This window comes from Podarcis tiliguerta, assembly GCF_965153285.1.
Source record: "Podarcis tiliguerta genome assembly, chromosome: 2".
Taxonomy (NCBI): domain Eukaryota; kingdom Metazoa; phylum Chordata; class Lepidosauria; order Squamata; family Lacertidae; genus Podarcis; species Podarcis tiliguerta.
In genome coordinates, this window is record NC_139535.1 from 64,063,490 (window position 1) to 64,079,664 (window position 16,175).

Consider the following 16,175-nt stretch of genomic DNA (forward strand, 5'->3'; position numbering starts at 1 on the left):
AATTATTGTTCTACAATGGCTACAGATGTTGTGGTGGTTGTTGTTAAAGTGAAAGCTCAGAGTCTGTCCTGCCCCACAGCTGACCTTTTGACCTGATATAGCAGTAATTCCTGTATCCCTTTTTGGTAGGAATCTCTTGCCTTGAAGTGCAACACCGTTTTTGAAGACTGGGCATTCTAAGTCTAAGAGGCTTTGCAAAGGACAGATGTTAAGTTGCAGATGAGAGCTGGTGTTGTTGTATGTGAAGTGGCTAAGAGCTAAGCAAGACATACCATTAAATTGGGTGAAGGTGATTAACTTTTTCATTATGCAGATAGTAGCATTGGGAACCAGGTAACAAGGACATTAGGTTTAACCCTTTTTCTCCTGACATGATCTTAGTGAAAATGGCATCCATAGTTGCTGTATGCATCAGAAGCCTCCCCTTCTCCCAACAATTGTTTGCATCTATTGGCACCAATGAAGGCTTCTCTCCTTATGCAAACAACCATGGCATGGGGGAGATTTTTAGTCAGCATCATATAAGGGGGGGGGAGGGGCAAACTCTCCCACCCTCTTCAGGCCACTGCTGCTTGGCTTCTCCATTACAGTGGTACCTCGGGTTAAGTACTTAATTCGTTCCGGAAGTCCGTACTTAACCTGAAACTGTTCTTAACCTGAAGCACTATTTCTGGGTTAGTGGAGTCTGTAACCTGAAGCTTATGTAACCTGAAGCGTAAGTAAACCTAGGTACCACTGTACTGCTATTTTCACAACAAAACCTGTGCATGTTAATGGCATGAATTCAATTAATGTTAAATGCAATTGGTCTCGAGAGTGTGAGGTATAAGCCCCAAGTCCCTGGTTTAAATGTTGCCTCTAAAGAACTCACTACGTGGTTTTAGATAAGGCACTCTCTCAGGTCTTAGGGGGTTCTCAGTAACTTTTTGGTGCCCTTCTCCCATAGCTTTCCTTCATGGCAATGGTGGATGACTTCAAGCTCTGGAGTATTGTGGAATATTTAAATTTGTGGTTCATAACTGCCTAAGGCACTTGTTGGGCACTGGGGCTGCAACATGCGCCTGGAGGTAGCAGGTGGTGACACTGGGCTTGCACCTCTCTGAGCCTTGCCCCATCTGTATTATGGGGATAATACTAGTGTACTCCATAGAGTTGGAAGGAGATGCCACACCCAGAAAGGCGCATCTAGCTCTTCATTGCTTGCTTTAAAGCATGTTATACTGCATTTTTATACAGTGTGGGTTTTGTTTTTCATAGAATCATAGAATCATAGAGTTGGAAGAGACCACAAGGGCCATCGAGTCCAACCCCCTGCCAAGCAGGAAACACCATCAGAGCACTCCTGACATTTTTCTGCACTTTACTCTCATTGTTTTTTGCTTTTTAATTTGTTTTGTGGTTTTTAATTTGTTTTTGTTTTTTTAAATTGGTGGTTTTTATTCGGAAATTCTTGTAACCTACATTGAGCTGGTATTTGCTTAGAAAGATGGGGTATACATCTTATTATTTTTAAATGAGTAAGTAAATGTATGTTCAGCACATAGAACACTTTGATATGATATATGAATACTAAACATTCATTTGAAGCATGATCTTTGGCCATTTTTGCATCCTCCCAATATGTGGTTATGCTTTATTATAAAGAAGATTGGTATTTTGTGTAGATAATTTTTAATTTTTTTCCTTTAAAACGTCGGATGGAGGAAACGTAATTTTGAAGCTCTTATGCAAACAGTTTCTAGTTTGGTTTTAAAAATGAACTTCAGTGTAACGGTAAGCAGTTACTCTTTACAGAGTAGGCAAAAGAATGTTTAGAATTTGTCCACTGGGAAATAACAGCTTTACCAATATTCCACATGCTGGTGAGCATGACCAATAGCTTTGCTCCATCATAATTATATATTTTCTCCATATGGTTTTCCCCCAATTAAATTCAAGTGCATGGGCATTTAACTAGGCTTCAGTGTTTTTCTTATTAACTAGTGAGCCATTTCAGAAAACTAGTACAGCAACTTGCTGTAAAGCGTACATTGCTCATGTGTCTGACTTACAATGCCCATAGCTTTTTTCCACTGACTCTTTGGAATATCTGTGACAATGGTAGTGACTTTTGCCGCTGCTTTAGCAAATGAAACAGGAGAATGGAGGTAGCTTGATTGAATGCACAGTGACCTTTAGTGGGAGACAGAGATGTGCTAATATTGAAAGACAATTATCTGAAGTGCCAGTGGGTACCAGCTTCCTGTTGATAACCTGCAATTCTAATTACCTACAAGAATCCAGGGCAGATGTTTGTGACTTGAATTAATTGGCACTCAGGAAAGAGTATTTATCGTGGTCACCAGCAGAAAAGAATACAAGAAACAAAGCAGGTTTGTCAGCTAAGAGTGCAGACCTCTTACAGTTCTCATTTTCTCCAGTTATCATTATGCCACAATCACGATTTTTATTTAGCTTTATTAAAATCATTCCTGCATTACTGTTTGCCATATCACCTTTAGATTAATTAATTTATTGTGCTCGTCTAACATTGCTGGTGATCAGAAGTCAAACTGGATCCTACCTCCTTATCTTTCTCTATTTGAAAGCTTTATAGATCTATAAAGGAATGAGGGGGGATCGATGCCTTTTGAATCAAGATTGGTATGCATGAGGTGAGAAGGAGAAATTGAATTGGGTGCCACTTGTATACCAATGACACCTCACTCCATCAGCAGATTCATATGAATGTTAAACAACATGGAAACAAAATAGAACTCTGAACGTTGCAGCATAAATATCATGGTACAAAGCAACCCCTCCTCTGCCCCAATTTCTAGAAGTGACCTGTTAGAGCAAAACCATTGGAGCATGGTGCCTCCTCCTACCATTCCTGACTGGTAATCTAGAAGGATTCCATGGTGGATAGTATCAAATGCTGCTAAAATGTCTAGGACAATCTAGGGCTGCCGTATATCCGGGTTTTCTTGGACATGTCCGGGAATCAGACTGTGAAAATGGCGTCTGGGTGAACATATAGCAACTAGGGTGATTTTTGTAATAAAAATGCTTTAAAAATCCCCCCAAAGCCCAAAGACTTTTTTTTGGGTGGGGGAAGATGTTCCCAAAAAATCTCAACAACTTCACCCTCTCCCCAAAAGTCAACAGCTTTGTCTGGATTTTCACTTTTGGGATATGGCAACCCTAGGAGAATCAGCAGGTATTCATTCACCTATTTCTCGCAGAGGTTATCAGCCAGAGCAACCAAGGCAGATTTAGTTTTGAAACCAGGTTAAAGATCAGATTGAAATGGGTTAAGGTAATCTGTGTTATTTGGGAATTTCTGGATTTGGGCCACCGCCAGAAGAACAGAGCACCTTTTGTCAATCATTAATATAGTAATCTCCATACACCTGGTATTAGAGAAAGTATCATCTGGGTGAAAGGCTGTCCATGTGAAAGGCTGTCCGTTTAAAAGCTACTATTTAGTCCTTTGTCCTCCAGCCCTTTATTTCAGAAATTAAGCAGAATAGAAAAGCATCAACATTCTGTGCTGTTCTTGTGGGAAGGAGTGTGACGTATCTAGAGAAAAGAGCAGAAAAGTCAATTGAGACTCTTGACACATATTTTAATTAGGATGAGTAACGGAGCAAGGCTAACTAGCTTTCTTCGTTGCTCACATTTGGGAAGATGCACTGAGTTTTCTGTCTACTGTTGCCCTATTTAGAATACCCAATTGCCTTGACACACAAATGAAATCGGAGACATATTCTGATCCAATGGAACAAAATGGAAACTCTTACTGGCTCCAAAAGTGTATCATTGTTTCTTTTTGACTTGCAGAAAGCCAAAAAGTATAAAATGCACAAAGAATTGATCAGGCATTAAGAATGTTAAAAAACATTAATAATGCTAAGGACCAGCAACCCAATTATAGCAAAAGAATAAGAGAAACATTAAAAAAAATCTCCAGCCTTCAGATTTGAAATTCCTAGTTACTTTGTGCTAGTAGAATTTAAGAACTTCACCTGCCTTTCAAAGGCAAGGAAATAACTAAATGTTCAGGGTTCATTTGTGGAGGAAGTTTTGCACTATGTATGAAGGTGTCATGCGCAAAACAGCCCTGCTGCTAGCAGAAACGTATCCAACTTAAGATGAGGTATCCAAAGCAGGGCACCCCCCATTTTAGATGAATTTTAGATTGCTTATGTAAGTAGTTATTTACAGATGTTATCCGCACCCTCTCAAAAGGGTTGTTTTCTGCCTTAATAGGAAGTGGGTAGTTCCTTGGAGCTTTGTCGTGCTTCGATTCTAACCATGACCTATTATATGAATGTAAACTTGGGGTTTGCCCCCAACTGTGCATTAATCAGGGACCTGCAGCCAGTCGTAACCCCCTGACTAGCGTATGATACCTGTTGCAATTGCACTTCGTTTTAAGTGTAAACATATCTTAAGCTTACACCTACAAATGCAGTATTTTAAGTGGCCTGGACACCTATGCATGCACACTTGAACTTAGTGGGACTTGCAAGTAAAAGCACACATAAGATCAAGCTTTGCTGTACAACTGAGATTTGTTGGGAGTGTGACATTTTTCAGAACTGGTCTTCAGAGTAAGTTGTTCATGACCACTAAGGAAATAATAGGCAGAAATTTGGGGTGATGACATTAAAGGTAAATTTTGACATGCAAAAATATACCAGAAACAGTTTTGCCCAAATTCATTGTGTTTTCCTTAGGCACCATATGCCAGTGTTGCCTTAAAAAAGTAGCTGCCCCACGTATCTGAACTATTAGTTATCTGAATGACTTGAATGTCCCTCAGGGAAGCGGAATAAATGAGGTTGTACCGTAATTAAAATTTGACTGGATCAGTCATGCTTGCAGGCTACATACGTGGCATATGTCAAAGTTAAACCATAATTGGGAAGGATTTACCGTCCTTAGATTATGCAGTCCCCAAATGCAGGCAAAACCATCTGTAACTATTTCCCATGCAGATAATCATGCACAATGTTATGAATATTGAGTTGATAGTTCCTCATTCTATTGTATTTCCTCCCTAAACAAATTTTAAAGATTGTTTTTATGATTTATAAGATCTAGTTCAAGTAGAGTATCCACTTGGATGTATATGAACATTCAAATGTTTGTTGTTCATCCTGCTCTCCTGCTAAGCATATATTGACCTCATCACTAGATATATATGAATTTGTGTTACTCCTGGCTAGAAACATCATTGTACATCTAATTGTGCATCTTTCACGCTGAGCGTATGAATAAAATCTGTCATTCATTTTGGCTGCTCTTCTGCGGATGAATTTAGCTCCTGTGTGTAGTATATACATAACAGTTTAGGGTGGTTTTGTTCCAGCTGTTATTTATGGTGAAGTTATAGCTTTAAGACATGTCTTTTCCAATGTTGTGTGTGTGTGTGGGGGGGGGGGAAATATATGTGGTTTGCTAGGGTAAACCTAAGGGCTATAGTTAACTTACTGTTTTTAGTACAGTCACTTTCAAATTGCTTTGGAACAAAAAACAAAAAACTAAGAAGCAAACCAACCTTGAAAAAAATTGGATAGTTCTGGACAGACAACCTTTATTTGTGGTTGCCATTTGATTGTTAGGTGTGCAGAGCACATAGCAGATACCCAGAGAAGAAGGGACGCATCAGAATGAGTCAAAGAAAATCTTTGGGACTTGGTAACCCTTTATAACAGCACAAAACTATGGGTATTCTCTGCAATGACTAGAGTCATTGGATCTGGTGTGCAAGCTCAATTCCATGCCTTGTTCCTATGCTATTTCAACCCCTCTCCCCATTTCCTGAAGCCATTAGCACAATAGTTGCCAGCCTGGTGCATCCCAGATAGTTAAGTATACAACTCCCATCTGCTGCAGCTGTGCTGGCTGGTGCTGATGGGAACTTTAGCCCAAAATACATAGAGTGCACTGGACTGGCAAAGGCTGCCTCACCCTCTGTTCCTGGTAATGTTGGCCGAAACAAAATGACATTAGCATATTGGCTTCATGCAGACCTGATCTCTAAAATATTCTGCAGCAGAGTTTGTAGCGGCAGAGTAAGAATACTAGAAGAAGCTTAGGGTCCTACAGGTAATATGAAGTAACCAACACAGCATGTCAAATGGGAACCCAAAGTAATAAAAAAACCACATAGGGGCCCCGCCTTGAATGCCACCCCTGGGTGTGGGGAACTCTCCTGTGTGCCAGTATTGTAGCTAGAGTTCTCAGGCTGCTGCTTTGGTAAGGGACCTGTATCTTTTAAAAGGCCTGGTACTTTAATAAGCCCACAATGCACTGCACTCCTGCCACTCCTGAGCAGAGATTGAGAGAGGGGAGCCAGCAATGATTAGTTTGCCCCACACAGGTCTTATACATTTTTTAAGTTCCAGCCTGGAAGGCCTAATTGTGTTTCTGGAAAACTAAACCAGGAAGCACTTGGGATCTCTCCTTAGTGTACCAAATGCCCCGAGTTAATGCTTATATGATCAGATTTGTACTTTTATGTAACACTGTTCCTTTTCATTTTCACGATATTTGCAGGAACAAAGAAATGTGGAGCTCAAAGTTAACAATAAGTACTTGCACATGATAAAAGTTAAACAGCAGTGGTGTTAGACTAATTCCGTTTGAACTTCCAAGGGATTGCTTTTGGATGAGATTGGAATATATTTGTATAATCTCTAAGGATGCTTTCAGAGTGTATGGGCAATGATGGTTCTATCTCCAAGGCCAGCCATGCCATGATGCACTGTGAAGCAGTTCCTTCAAGTGGCAAATTTCACAGTTGCGGCCATTTCCTTACCTTCCACTCCCATCAGCCTGGACACCGAGGTCCAGCTCTGAGGGCCTTCTGGCGGTTCCCTCACTGCGAAAAGTGAAGTTACAGGGAACCAGGCAGAGGGCCTTCTCGGTAGTGGCACCCGCCCTGTGGAATGCCCTCCCATCAGATGTCAAGGAAATAAACAACTATCTGACTTTTAGAAGACTTCTGAAGGCAGCCCTGTTTAGGGAAGTTTTTAATGTCTGATGTTTTATTGTATTTTTAATATTTTGTTGGAGGCCAACCAGAGTGACTGGGGTAAGCCAGACAGATGGGTGGGGTATAAATAAATTATTATTATTATTGTTGTTGTTGTTGTTGTTGTTGTTGTTGTTGTTGTTGTTGTTATTCCAACTGCAATCTTTAATGTTATTTTTTAAATAATAAATATTCCAGTTTACTTACATTTTTGCAGGAAGCAGACTATACAATATCTACCTAATCTTGACAGTAGTCTATGAAAGCACTGTTGCACCATTAAAAATAATAATTAAAAAACTGGAAAAGTTTACCAGTACTATACAAAATGGAGTGCATGAGCATGACTAAACAGGAAAACCGAATAGCCTCATCCTCTACCACAGTACTAGATGATAAAATCTGCTCACTAGTTGCTGTGATATTTATGAAAGCCATCCTGAATGCATGAGCTACATGCAGTAAATATTATTGTTGTCATGTTAGTGTTGTCATGGAAGTGTATCTAGCCCCTGTGGTTTGAACAGTGTATCCGATTTGAAATTTGATCATTATCATGTTCATTTCTTTGTTCTGTTTTCAGTGAACATTCATGGGAATATCTTTCCGTCTCACCAGTGCTTTGAGCACAGGGCTTTTATTCCTGTGAATTTGAGCAGCTGTACGTGAACTAGGAAAATAATAAATAATGGCATGACAGAGACTCAAGGAAAAGAATGAGCCTTCAGTGATAATAGGCCCCATTCTGCTTTATTATTTTAAATACATTACCTGCACGCGCCGTTAGTGCACTAGAACCCATTCTTTAGGAAGATAGATTCCTGGGTAAGTTGTTGAATTTTGACATTTGCTGTGAGATCCATCAAATAAATTCATTATTTCATTTATGTTCCCATAAAATTGAGCTAGCTCATGGCAAACTAAAATATTACCCCTTCAACATGCTACACTTTAAAATAATGATTCCCCAAAGGTGGTAGATCATATTGCACCAGTGGGTTGTGGAAGGTGTGTGTGTGTGTGTGTGTGACGTGAGGGAGGGAGGGAGGGAGTGAACTAATCACAGTGAAAGGAGAAAGTATAGGGCAAAAAATTCAGCTAGAATTACCAAGTTTGACTTCAGAACATAAGGCAAATTTGGAACCCTTATATCCAGTGCAGAAATGCAGGCCACAATCTACAGAAATAGAAAAGGAGTATTAAGTCAATTTCTAGTATATTGTTACTCAGTAGCTTCAAGTTGACCTTGCAGGGAAGTGAGACCTTGCAGGGAAGTGAGTCATTTCTTTTAGCATACTTATTTCACAAATGACTGTTACTCTGATATCTTGGTTTGCTCTACCTCTGCTGAGGTCAAGAGCACATTGCAAGTATTCTCCAATAATGCCAGTTTTCTCTCCTTCAAAATGAACTGTTACTTTTTGACACAAACAGATGGTTCCAACTGGTTAGCATCTGCAGAACTTAGTAACAGACTGACAAAATTGATAATGACCAGTTTCAGCAACAGATGGCTTATAGTCAGATTTCTGTGTAAACTGACAACGGTACATTTAAAACGAAGGCTCCAGTGAACCTGTACGTTATAGCTATGATTACAGCACCACTTATACCCTGAAAAATTAAGCCAAGCTTTAACATAAGCGTTATGTAATGTCTGAGACAAAAGGTTAAGAATGATTGATTTGGCAATTACCATTGCTTTACAACATCTGCAGCATTCTTGTATAAATATTCCCTGCATGAACCGTTACAATGCTTATTTTAATATTTATCATGCAGACCGACAAGAGATGCATTTGCTTTGTGAGGTGTATTTGTTTCAGATTCAAAAACCTCATTTAGTAGAAAATTATCTGCCGTAAAAGACTGAAGTGCCAAGATACAAGAATCTGACCAAATTAGGATGTAAAAATAAAACACTGAAGCCACCTGTGGAGTAATTTTCATTCAAATATGAAATATGAGGACGTTGTCTTTGTTACTGAAGCTCATTGACTTGGAGGTCCAATTTTCTATCCTCAGCCGCCATCTAATGTTGGTACTTTCCCCAAGAAGCTCTCTGTCTCAGTATCGCCCAGCAGCAGCTCATGCATTGCATGTCCTAAAGATAACCTATTACAGTTGCCTAGAATATGTCTCAGATAATCCCTCTCTGCTGCTCTCTAGAACGTCACCACCATACTTCCCTAAGCTTCCTGCTACAATGCAGGTTCAATGTCTACATGAACAAAACAACAGGGAGTTTATTTTTCTTGAGATCCATAGTTGTAGGCCTGTGGCCAAATAGGGAAAAGAGAGAACATGCCTCTCTTCCCTTGACATGCTCTGTTGGAGATGTTGAAAGAAACCCTTCATTGCTGACCTACTTATAAGAGAAAGAAGAAAGTAGAGAAGACCATTAGCAGAGGGAGCAGAGTAGAAAGGCAATTGAACAAACAAACAAAGGAAGCTTCTTTGTCAGGCTATGCTCCCCCGGCTAACCCGATTGTCAGTCGGGGGACATGACGCGGCTGGGAGTCCCGATGATGTGGGCGGCATCACTCTGCCCCCTGCCAGGTCACAGTGAGGTCTTGGATGCCCGCCCACAACTCCACCCCCCAGGGAAGGGGAGTGGTCTAAACCGACAAACATAGGAAGCTACCTTATACTTAGTCAGGCCACAGAATCATCTAGCTCAATATTGGCTACACTGACTGGTAGTAGCTCTCTAGGGTTGCAGGCAGAAGTCTTTTTCCAGCTATACCTGGCAGAGGGCAAATGGGGGACTTTCTGAATCAAAGCAGATGCTTTATCATGGAACTATGGCCCTTCCCCAAAGAATTGAGGGACAATGGTTTCCAGCACAGCTGGAGTTTGAAGGAAGATCCATGTGCAGGTTTGTCGTCTTTGAGAGGATTGTATAAAATGTTTCAGTGCATGACAAGTCAGGGATTCTGAATGGCCAACTAAGATGGAGCCTGGTACCTATGAGATTCAGAGGGTATGTTATGGTCAAGGTATGCAGGGTTCAGGCGTGCGAATGAAATATTTTTCAAAATTGCACTCTGATTTTACCAAGTATTTGGTGAATCTGATATGAAGGAAAGCTGATCTGAATATTGCCAGTGGTTAGGGATCCCACAGTTGGATCTTGTGTGCTTAGCAATGGGGGATTGCCAGGATGGGTGTTGGCAATATAGGTAAAAAAGGTAAAGATAGAGGACCGCTGGATGGTTAAGTCCGGTCAAAGGCGACTATGGGCTGTGGCACTCATCTTACTTTTCAGGCCGAGGGAGCAGGCGTTTGTCCGCAGACAGCTTTCTGGCTCATGTGGCTTGCATGACTAAACCTCTTATTGCACAATGGTATACCATGATGGAAGCCAGAGCGCATAGAAATGGTGTTTACCTTCCCACCACAGCGTTACCTATTTATCTACTTTCACTGGTGTGCTTTCGAACTACTAGGTTGGCAAGCTGGGACAGAGCAATGGGAGCTCTCCTGTTGTGTGGATTTGAATTGCTGACCTTCCAATCAGCAGCCCAGGAGGCTCAGTGGTTTACACCACAGCGCCACCAGTGTCTCTGTTGGCAATATAATAGTTCCTTGCAGCAGGAGGTGGCTTCTCTGCACTATCCAATGGAAACATATTTTCTCACCATTGGGTGGGTACTGAGGATGGCTCTGTGCAAATAGAGCATGCCTTGCCCATATCGCCTTCAACACCTTGACGGGAACAAATTGACAGATCCTCAAGACTAAAGGGAGAGATGAGAATCATTTCTCCTCTCTGATGAAGACTCTTTGCTTTAAGTGGCACCTTTAAAAAGATTTTGGGTGAGATGTTTGAATCATAGAATTGTAGAGTTGGAAAGCAGGGATGTTCTCTACACAATAGGCAAATTGGCTTCTGATGGCATCAGAAAGGTAACCAGAGGGTCAAAATCTGAGGTTTTTGTCTTGTTTTTTGTTTTAAAGGAATTCTTAAAACAGAGTCTTACCTTCATTTTAGATGATTCCATCACTTTCTGGCTTAGTCCAGGTTATGCAGGACATAGTGCTGGGTAGATTTTTCTGTTAAAATCCTGGGAGGCGGGGGGCGGGGAGAGGGAGAAAGAAAGAGGAGGAATTCATACTGTAATGGAGAGGAGGATTGTTTTTATCTTGTGAATTGCCCTGTGATCTTCATATGTCGGACAGTATACAATTTAAATAAAAAAACAGAATAGAATAGAATAATGTTGGGACGACTAGGCTGAAGATTGGAGGAAGCATTTTATAGATGAATGTCAGAAACCTTTGGACCCAGTCTGCACCATAGATTGTAATTAACGTTCTCACCTCCTACCATTTTGTATTACTTTGCACACATCACCAGTGACAATTTTTCTCTCTCAATTGCCTTCACGATTCACTACTGTTAGGAGAATATATTTTCAAGCTTTTTCTTAAACTCTTTGTTACTTTTCATTGAATTGCAATGATTTATGTGCAGTTTCCAAGGGATTAGTACATCTGATACCAACTTGAAATTGAAGCTGTAAAAATACAAAAGTGAGCTCCACTGTGGCTTGTTCTGTCTTACATCAACCTGCGCAAAATAATTGCCCACTTCAAGAAAGAGAAACATTTAAATTCCCAAGTTCCCTTAACCCATAAACTCATATAAATAGTATTTTTTAATGGGAGGTTCTGTGCACTTTGGCTTCAATGGTCTGTTTTGCAGGTAGGCAATGACTGCTGCTCTGTTGCATGTCATAACTCTTGAAAATCATTCTTTTCGGTTGTCATTTTTGCTAAACTATCATTTAAAGTACATGAGATTCCAACACAGGGGGGAAATTGCATAGTCAAAATGTATCAAAATTCTAAGCCTAGTTAATTTCCATAAAATATTCAATTCAGTTTACTCTGGATTACTTTCCAACACAAATCACTTTTTCATGAATGTGCAGTGCTTTTATAATGACACAAAGGTGGGGGGGCCACTAGGTGGCGCGTTGGAAGATGGCCGACAATAACATCTCTCTGACCCATACGAGGTATTAAGGGGCTGCTATGGGAAGTAGGCAGCCTTCCTAAACCCCCCCAAGGGCATGGGGGGGCCTGCCCTTGCCAGCGGTGTTCAATGCACCCCCTGATCCGAGAGACGGGGGTGTGGAACACTTGGCACAAGCCCTCGATGGATTCAGATCTTCCCGACGCCGATTCCAATCAGCGCGTGCTGGTTGCTTCAGTCTGGAATTATATTTGGACTAATTGGCGATAACGGATTGGAAGAAAGACTGAAGCACATATATCAAGTAAGGCTCGAGATAAGGACTGCTGACTAATGCATCTCTGTGACCGGGAGCGACGGATGGATAAGTAAATCTCTTGATGAATTACCACCATGAGAACGTAAGGCTGGAACGAAGGGGGGGGTGGAGGGAAAAATCCTCTTAAATCCCTTCATATGATATGACTACAATAATCCTCCACCCCAGAAAGAAACAAGATCGTCGCGTTGTAAATAACATAAACAGAACTTTAAAACTGTGTGGGGAAAGGATTACAATACGAGAAGATTGAAAGGCGAGAAGGAGGAAAATTCTTATGACGCAGTTAAAAAAACATGGCGTCTCGCAAAGACAGGCTAGCAGGAGAACAGACGAGGGGGAGGAGATTCAGGAATTTGAAAAAGAAAGAAGGCTGGAATGCAAGTTGGACCTGACAGAGCCCCCGATATCGTTTGATTTATGGCTAGCCTGGGAAAAATAATGGACCGACCGAAGGCTGACAGAGGTCGCTCCTGAATAATATGAGTTTGGCAGAGCATACCCACACAGGGACGCTAAATCTTCAATCTGTTTGTGGAAACCATCAGAGACCGCAAAGAAAGGAATAAATGATAACAACAAGAAGAGAAAGAAGGTAATAAAGATCTATCCGAATCGAACTGGATGGAACTGTCTAATAAAAGCAGCAAATAAGTGATGTCTGGAGTCATCTGGAATTTTGGACTCGTGCTGAGCTTGATATATGGGTACCCCCCAAAAATTTTAAAATTTGGCTGTATAATTTGGAATTAATGTGATTTGAATAATGTGATGTGATTGGCCTATCAATAAAAAATTATTGAAAAAAAAAAAAAAAAATGACACAAAGGCTATTATGGTTTCAGCTTCTGAGAGTGATCAACTTGTAGAATAAAAGTGTTCTGTGTCCTAATCCTCATGGCAAAGGCAGGTGGCTTATTCCTTTGCTAGCTTCCAGAAAAAGGAATAACCCCCCCTCGTTTTTTATTCATCCGGATTCTCATTTTATAAGGATGCTGGTGTACTAGGATTAGATTTTGCTCCCCAAGTATCAGGCCTGCAGATTTACTATTCGCAATGGAGAAAGCCAATTATTTACTATCCTCTAATCAAGAGAGGGAACCAAGGTGACAGAATTGGGTTCTTGAGCTTCTGCATTGTGCATAGCTGTTTTTAATAGATGGTCTCTTTTGCAACAGAGTTTAATTAGTGTTAAATTAGTGCAACAGGATATGGAGGGTTAAGAACAGAAGTTCCTTCACTCACCAGATTTTTCCACAGCTCTCCTTTTGAAAGCTACTCTTCACAGAATCCCTGGTTAAAAACAAAAACTAAAGTTCCCAAACAACTTTAAGAAAAGAAAAGAAAAAAGAAAAGAAAGGAAAAAACCTAGTTTGTTAGGCCAGCTTTTTTTAAAAAAAAGGAAGTGTGGAATGGGTGGGAAACACCTTTGGTTGTGAATGTGAAAGTTGTGTGGATGAATATCCTTCTGTATTTCAGCATATAATACTAATTTAAAGCTTAACAGTTTCTGAGCCGCATAGTTGGATTTATTCAAAGGTCATGGTAGTAAAATTCAGTGCTTGTCAGAAGTGGGAATAGATGGTACCAGATTTGAGATTGCTGTCTGCTTGGTTGTATGCTATCAAAATAGTTTTCAGTTTCTCCTCTCGTTGACTCTTTCTTGGCAAACTTAGGTTCAATGTTATTGGGACATTGGAATATTCACTTACATGTAAATTAATTAGCAAATGAGTAGTGAGGAAGCAGGCCTTGAAATAGTCATAATAGTGGTTGCCTGTTAATATGTGTGACATATATGTTAAATAACATATACTTCAATTGTATATGATGTTGAGGCGGAGGAAGGTGGGTGCGGTGGGTGCGGGCTGCCCCGGGTGTCACCACTGAGGGAGGTGACAAAATGCCGGGCAGCACTCACTGGGGGGCCTGCAACGCACCCAAGCCACACATCTCTCCTGGGAGAGACGTGGTGGCTTTGGCACACGCAGGCTCTGCGCTGCCCCAACGGTTCACTTGCTGCCTCCCCCCCAGCTGTAGGGTGGCTGAGTGGGAGGAAGCAGGCAGACTCTGGAGGCCCCGCGGTGTGCCCTGCCCCTATGGGCGGCTCACCCCACCCTCGCCCTGCTCCTGGGCGCACCACCCCAGGCGTCCGAGCGGCTTCCTCGACCGCCGTTTGATGTCATTTTTTGTGATGGTAGTCTGGTTTAAGGTTGTCATTACAGCAGATAGACCAAGACACTGGTAGAGTCTGGAGAACCTTTCTGTGACGTTACATAATGTAGCCAGAAGTGTAACCATAATGTAGCACACACAATCTAATGAATATGTCACAAACACTGCCGTGATTGCAGTTAAACCTTGATTGCAGTGGAGACAATAATTAAGGCTGCAAGTGTTCAGGCAAGATGCACCGACTTCTGTTTTTAACCACCTAACAGACGGACTAAATATTGAGATTTCATTGGGAGCTATAAAAGAGTCTGTTTCAACTACTGTTGCCCAACAACCATCAAGGACTATTTTATGACTATGATCATAAACAGCAGCATGAGATTTTCCCTCTAACAATGGAGCAAATCCCCAGAGCACTATACAATCAAAACTAGTCTCTGATAGATATTGGCAGCAAAGAAAAAAAAGGAAATCTGCAATGCTTTACTAATGGCGCAAAGGCAAACTGCAAGACTGATTGATTGTTTGATTGATTGATTGATGTCCAGTGAAACCTGGTTTCCTATATCATTAATGCTTCTCATAAAGCCTTGTGAAACTGTCTTTCTGTTCTAAGTGTGAAGCCCTGTACAACTGGTGACCTCCTAAGCTTAACACAACCCAGCTTAGGTTCTTAGCAGTAAATTTAACCAAATTCAGTAGGATTGAGTAAACATTCATAGGATTGTGCTGCTAGCCATATATGAAAGGACAGCAATGCTCAGTAACTGCCCAAGCTTTTTGATATGGCAAAAAATAGTGGGATTTTTGGCCTCAATATATTGATAATGATGGCATTGCTCACTAGGATACACATGCACCTAAAACAATTTTGCTTCATTAACTATTATTTTTTATTCATATACCTTTTTAGGCAATTATGATCACTTAATTGACCAATCAAGCAAGTCTCATAAAGAGTGACTTCTTCAATTGGGCAACAGCCCCAGTAGTGATTGTATTTGACCTTTTCATCCTCTAGAACCTTCCGTGGAATCTGAATATTGCCTTGTTTTGCTTCATTTACTTGGCATCTGTTGTCTCCCTTGAAAGTTCCAGGGTCATGATCACCAGCTGGTACTGTTTTCCTTTTTTCTAATTGGTACAGACAAGTTTTCAAACCACATACTTCATCTGAAGCCTAACCAGACAGTCTTATGGTTTACAGTAGCTTCTATTTATATATTCCATTGCATTGGAAATAATAAGCTAAAGTTCAGCGCAGGTAACAGAAAAGGTTAGGTAAAGACCAATAGACTGTCTGCTTAAATTATAACCACAGCACTGTCTTTTCTCTCTCTCTTTTTTGAGGGCAAATATGTAATAGGGAACGGGCAGAGCTAAATTGTGGAAACTGCTGATGGGTGTGAATTTGATCTGTAATTTTGGAGGAGAACGTCTCTACTATGCCTACTTCTAGATTGATGGTTTGTAGGCAGAGTGTGCATTGGCTTTGTGTGTACTCAGAATTATGAGATAATTAGACCAGGGATCACCAACCTTTTTGGACCAGTTGGCACATTTTGAATTTTGACAGGGTGTTGTGGGCATCAGTCAAAAAATGGCTGCTATGGGGTGCTGCATAGTACAAAATTAGAGAGAGTACAGTTATTGCTGCTTCTCCAACCCCCTAACTC

General features: G+C 40.9%; 1 long non-coding RNA gene across 1 annotated transcript; it reads right to left on the bottom strand.

The window, feature by feature from the left end:
- Window positions 1-3,470: 3,470 nt before the first annotated feature.
- On the bottom strand, window positions 3,471-13,621 carry LOC310672186. The gene is made up of 4 exons (XR_014508461.1): window positions 13,570-13,621; window positions 11,008-11,091; window positions 8,133-8,201; window positions 3,471-3,561 (listed from the first exon to the last, which is right to left on the bottom strand). It is a non-coding gene; the product is annotated as an uncharacterized lncRNA (long non-coding RNA).
- Window positions 13,622-16,175: the final 2,554 nt, after the last annotated feature.